Genomic DNA, 6,000 nt, shown 5'->3' with positions numbered 1-6,000 from the left:
AGCACAGACATTGGCACAAGCTTAGGTTCCCACTAAGACTTCCCTCTCTGTGGAAGCCTGCTCTTGGGAGATAGGCAAGTGGACTTGAAAGCACTTTGAGTTTGTAGTTACGAGGAGACTTGGCGCTCTGAGCTCAGAAGGTGGTCCGGAGGCAAGAACAGGGACTTGGAGCTGCTGCTCCCATGAGCCCCCTGTCCCAGCACAGTCTGCTTAGTTAGCAGACACAGAGGGAGTTCTCCCACAGAGGTGCCCCCTGTCCCCGCACAGACAGTCTGCTTAGTTAGCAGACACAGAGGGAGTTCTCCCACAGAGGTGCCCCCTGTCCCCGCACAGACAGTCTGTTTAGTTAGCAGACACAGAGGGAGTTCTCCCACAGTGGCGACTTGAGCCTCAACTTGGCAGAATATGAAACGGCCTTGGCCATACCCTTTCCTGCAAGCCTCTTTAATTGCCGAAAGCTGGGTGGCCTTCACATAAGTTGTTTGTATAGCGAGGGAAAGAGATAAGTTTGGTGACCTTGGAAGACCCAATCTCTTTTTGTTCCCAGCCTCTTGAGTAGCGTGGCCCAGAGGAACAAACACTGTGTGTGGGAAACCAGAGAGGGGTGCAGGAGGATGGCCCCGCAAGGCCAAAGAGGGGCTGTTCTCAGCAGCTCATGCCTCTGGCTTTGCTGTGCCCAGCTGTGTGAGTTCATTAGCTGAACCGCCGTAAGTGACAACCGTCTAAAAATCTCCTTCACAAGACTGCAGGCCATGAGTCTTCCTTCTTCCCAGGCTGCAGTCAGACAGGGGAAGAATCTTGGCTCCAACGATTGGGTTCTAGCATGCCATCCACAAAGAGAAAAATACTTAAAGTGAACCGCATAGGCATGTGAGTCTTATAAGGACAAAGAATTCTCTTCCTTGTCAACAGCTAACCACACGGCCTGGAGGGCACTGGCTCGAGCAGTGTGAGCTCAGCCAGCAGCTGGGGTGCCCAGGATCCAGTCTTCACTTGCTCAGTTTCTCTTGTGCAGATAAATCTGCAGGCCAATCACTGGCTCCACTTTCCAGCCCACCCTTTCCAGTGACTTCTCTTGTGGGTTGTTCTGAGTCTGTCCCAGAACTGCCACACGGTGAGTCTCCTCTGCGTTAGGAGGACCTTAGTTTCCTAATAACAACACTAGCGACGGTAGGTGCTTCTCGGCGAGTGTGGACTAAGCAGAAGGACTTACGCCAAACATGCTTCACACAGGACCTAATATAACCCCACAGTAATCCCAGGAAGCGATGGTTATCACCCTCAATCTACAGGTGCGGAAACCAAGGCTCGAGAGCCAAATAACTTTCCCAAGGTGATGCTGCCAAGGAGAGGAAAGGGAAGTCTTAATGGCGCCCTAAGCTTGAGCCAACACCCATGTCGCTCTATTTTGTACTTGGTGAATGTTTATTAGTTTTAGCCAATCGGTGTATACGCCTGTGCACAAAAGAATTCAGAGGCTGGTTCTGACCTACTTGGGGACTTAGGAGCAGGTCACTCACTTCACCCAGCACTCCTGCTCCCGGCCGAGGACATTAAGTGACTTGCTGTAAAATGACCGATACTCAAGCACAGTCCAGTTATTGGCACTATAGGAAGGAGCTCTAGTGGAAATGGAAGTCAGTGCAGTCCTGCTTGTCATTAGACTGCCTAGTCTGTGACACTCTGGCATAAAGAGCAGGGCAGCATGCCCATGTGCAGCTGAGAAGCAGTTCCAGAAGCCAGACCTCGCACCTTCTGCACCCCGTAGAGAATTTTGGCCCAGACTCCCAGAGGGATAAATGTTAGGGGAAGATGATCAGAGGGCTCTGAACTCCAGTCCCATCAGGACCCGGAGAGAGAAGAAGAAAAAGAAGGAAAAAAAGGAAACACACTCAGAAGTAGTAGATGTGATTTAGAAAGGAAGAAAAGGCAGAACGGTAGAGAAAATGGGCAAGTATACGGATGTAGACAGATAGCTACTGCGCTGAGGGCAGCAGGCACCTGGAGCAGCGCCCAGGAAGTGGGAGTGGGGACAGGGGAGGCTCGGAAAGGTGGAGGCAGCGCCTGGGTGTTAAAAGCTAGGCCTGTGCGCTTTCACTCTCCCTTCGGTCTAGATCATCAGGTGAGTATCAACTCTGTTTCCTTCTCTTTTCCCTTTGCCTCTCCCCACCCCCCCCATGTTCTAACTTGTGAATGCTATCAGTTTTTCCTGAATAAAATTTAAAATCCCTGAAACTCATGCTCTCTCCTCAGTTCTTTGTTGAGATAATGTGTGATGAACTTTTTAAATGTTGGGGAAGTAAACATCGCCCCCTTGCCCCCATAACAGTAGGAATAATAGTCAACCCAAGTCTGTGACCTTGGGAGAACTGCTGCAGTTTCCAATGGAGGGAACGGGGGGGGGGGGGGACACAGGGCTCTGGTGGTGGGAAAGATGTGGAATTATACCTCTGTTATATAATTAAAAATTTTTTATTTAAAAAAGGAGAGATTAACAAAACCATAGGATAAGAGCGGCACAATTCCACACAGTTCCCACCACCAGAACTCCGTATCCCATCCCCTCCCCTGACAGCTTTCCTATTCTCTATCCCTCTGGGAGCATGGACCCAGGGTCATTGTGGGATGCAGAAGGTGGAAGGTCTGGCTTCTGTCATTGCTTCCCCGCTGAACATGGGCTTTGACTGCTTGGTCCATACTCCCAGTCTGCCTCTCTCTTTCCCTAGTGGGGCAGGGCTCTGGGGAACCACCTGCATATCAGATTTCAGGCTCAGAGGAAAAAAAAAACTAGTATAGCTACAGGCCCTTTGAAATATAACTAAAATATGCCTACTAGCTATCTACAGAATGGAGCCCCCCCAACACTTCATCTGCACTACTCCAGCCTTTAGGTCCATGATTAGACAACAGGTTGTTTGGCTTTGTATGTTAACTCTCTTTCCAACCATCAGGTTCCAGATGCCAGCATGATGCCAACCAGACCTCCCTGGACATACAACCCCACCAATGTGTTATATAATTTTATAAATCAATATTAAATCAATAAGAAAGAAAAGAACGTGGCAGCTTACCTGAGGGTCTTCGTAGGTGGGAACAAAAGCTTAAAAGCTTTCTCTTGCTGGGAGTGTGTACGGAGGCTCACCTCTCCCTATAATCTGTCTCTGTGGAAACACCAGTTTCCATGACAAACTGCATTTCTTCCTGTAGCAAGACCCATGCTCTGAGCATCCCTGCTGGCTTTCCAGTGGGAGAGTCGTGTGTGTGTGTGCATGCGCATGCGCGTGCGTGTGCATGTGTGTGCATGTGTGTGTGAGAGTGTGCATGTGTGTGTGTGCGTCTGTGAGTATGTGTGAGAGTGTGCGTGTGTGTGTGTGTGCATGTGTGAGTGTGTGAGTGTGTGTGAGTTTGTGAGTGTGTGAGAGTGTGCGTGTGTGTAAGTGTGTGTGTGAGTGTGTGTGCGTGTGTGAGTGTGTGTGTGAGAGTGTATGTGTGAGTGTGTGTGAGTGTGTGAGAGTGTGTGAGAGTGTGTGTGAGTGTGTGTGTGTGTGAGTTTGTGTGATTATGTGTGAAAGTGTGTGTGACAGTGTGTGTGAGTGTGTGTGTGAGAGTGTGCATGTGTGTGTGAGTGTGTGTGTGCATGTGTGAGAGTTTGTGTGTGTGAGAGAGTGTGTGTGTGAGTGTGTGTGTGAGTGTGTTGTGAGTGTGTGTGCATGTGTGAGTGTATGTGTGAGTGTGTGTGTGAGCATGTGTGAGTGTGTGTGAAAGTGTGTGTGTGAGTGTGTGTGAGTGCATGTGTGAGAGTGTGCATGTGTGTGTGAGTGTGTGTGTGAGCATGTGTGAGTGTGTGTGAAAGTGTGTGTGTGAGTGTGTGTGAGTGCATGTGTGAGAGTGTGCATGTGTGTGTGAGTGTGTGTGAGTATGTGTGAAAGTGTGTGTGAGAGGGTGTGTGAGTGTGTGTGTGTGAGAGTGTGCATGTGTGTGAGTGTGCATGTGTGTGAGTGTGTATGTGTGTGAGTGTGAGTGTATGTGTGAGTGTGTGTGAGTGTGTGTGCGTGCAGTGAGGCAAGGTGGTCTGTATCTGAGAAGCGGCACCCACGCAGAAGCACTGACTCCCTCCTACTGCAGTGGAGCGGTGTGGGGTCAGCAGGCTGGGCTGGAGCCCCGCTCCCCTGGGGGAGCACGACAACCTCTGGAGACAGAGCTGAGTCTCCCCATCAGAGACGCTGTTTCCACTGGGACCCATTCTATGCGGTGTCTTTGCTATGGTGCCACCACTTGCCTCCAGTCACCCTTTTCACTCTTCCTTCCCTTCTGTGTCCTCCTTGTGTCCCTAGGGGTGATTTTCTTTCTCCTGAAGGCCCTCACCTATTTGTTTTCCCGTGTCTTTGTAATCTCTCTCTCTCTCTCTCCCCTCCCTCCCTCTCTCTCCCCTCTCTCCCTCTCATCTTGCAGGTAGTTTTGGTCACCATATATACCTGTGTGCCTGTCACATTCCCTGTAAGCTCTCTCTCTCCCCTCTGTCTCCCTCTCTCCCTCTCACCTTGCAGGTAGTTTTGGTCACCATATATACCTGTGTGCCTGTCACATGCCCTGTAAGCTCTCTCTCTCCCCTCTGTCTCCCTCTCTCCCTCTCACCTTGCAGCTAGTTTTGGTCACCATATATACCTGTGTGCCTGTCACATGCCCTGTAAGCTCTCTCTCTCCCCTCTGTCTCCCTCTCTCCCTCTCACCTTGCAGGTAGTTTTGGTCACCATATATACCTGTGTGCCTGTCACATTCCCTGTAAGCTCTCTCTCTCCCCTCTGTCTCCCTCTCTCCCTCTCACCTTGCAGGTAGTTTTGGTCACCATATATACCTGTGTGCCTGTCACATGCCCTGTAAGCTCTCTCTCCCCTCTGTCTCCCCTCCCTCCCTCTCACCTTGCAGCTAGTTTTGGTCACCATATATACCTGTGTGCCTGTCACATGCCCTGTAAGCTCTCTCTCTCCCCTCTGTCTCCCTCTCTCCCTCTCACCTTGCAGGTAGTTTTGGTCACCATATATACCTGTGTGCCTGTCACATTCCCTGTAAGCTCTCTCTCCCCTCTGTCTCCCCTCTCTCCCTCTCATCTTGCAGCTAGTTTTGGTCACCATATATACCTGTGTGCCTGTCACATGCCCTGAAATTCTATGATCTTCCACCGTTTTCTTCTTGCCATGGTTAATTGACCCAATTTCTATGTCCCAATTCCAACTTCCTAGAAGAGAAAATCTGATTGAATTTTATGGGGCCGACTACCAGTGCCACTAAAGTATAGCTGCCCGTGAGGTCTGAAAAGAGTGGGAGCGGAAGTTCCCAGGGTATTCAGATTAGACGGCCTCTAGAGAACTCAAAGAGGAAGCGTGCTCCCGGCCGGGGCGGAGACGGCACGCCGTGGGGTCATGCTTCCTTCCACCTTTCAGCCATCGGGACTGGGGCGGCTGTGCCTTCATAACTCATGTTTCTGTGTTGAACAACAACGTAAAGAGGAAGGAATGACCTTATGGACAGCCCCTGGCAGGCAGTAACCACATCAAGAGTCTTTGCCTTCAAGGCAAGTGACTTATTCCTGTTTATGATTCACAAATCCTCTGTTTGGAAGTGTTTAAAGTTGGTTCCTTTAGGAATGTAGGTTTACAAGAAAAATCAACACCCAAGGCATATTTATTGATGATCAGCCTATTTTCTCTTAGTTTTCCAGAGACTGGCAACTTGAGAACGGAATGGAATGAGTTGTAGGACTTACACTTTCCTGCGTGGCGTTCTGGACTCCGGTCACTTCCAGAGCAGCAGCTCTGTCATGTCCTGAGGGGTCGCCCAAAGAGCCAAGCACCAGATCAATAAGGAATGATAATGGCAGCATCAGAAATGGTGACGACATTCTCCCACAGGGCACCCACGCTGCATGTGCAGCCGCGCTGGGCAAGCCCAAGGCCGGATCCCCACCTTGAGGAAGATGCTGCCCAAGGTGGACCAGGCTAC

General features: G+C 50.4%; 1 protein-coding gene across 1 annotated transcript in view; it reads left to right on the top strand.

The window, feature by feature from the left end:
• The window catches only part of LOC132541282 (uncharacterized), a 28,714-nt gene extending 22,956 nt beyond the window's left edge, over positions 1-5,758 (top strand). Inside the window, exon 2 of the transcript XR_009552431.1 lies at positions 5,712-5,758. The gene's annotated coding sequence lies outside the window, so the exon portion shown is untranslated. The remainder of the gene's footprint in view (positions 1-5,711) is intronic.
• The last annotated feature ends 242 nt before the right edge of the window (positions 5,759-6,000 follow it).

The sequence above is a fragment of the Erinaceus europaeus genome, chromosome 11 (assembly GCF_950295315.1).
Source record: "Erinaceus europaeus chromosome 11, mEriEur2.1, whole genome shotgun sequence".
In the NCBI taxonomy this organism is placed as follows: domain Eukaryota; kingdom Metazoa; phylum Chordata; class Mammalia; order Eulipotyphla; family Erinaceidae; genus Erinaceus; species Erinaceus europaeus.
This window is presented reverse-complemented; position numbering and strand designations above follow the sequence as displayed.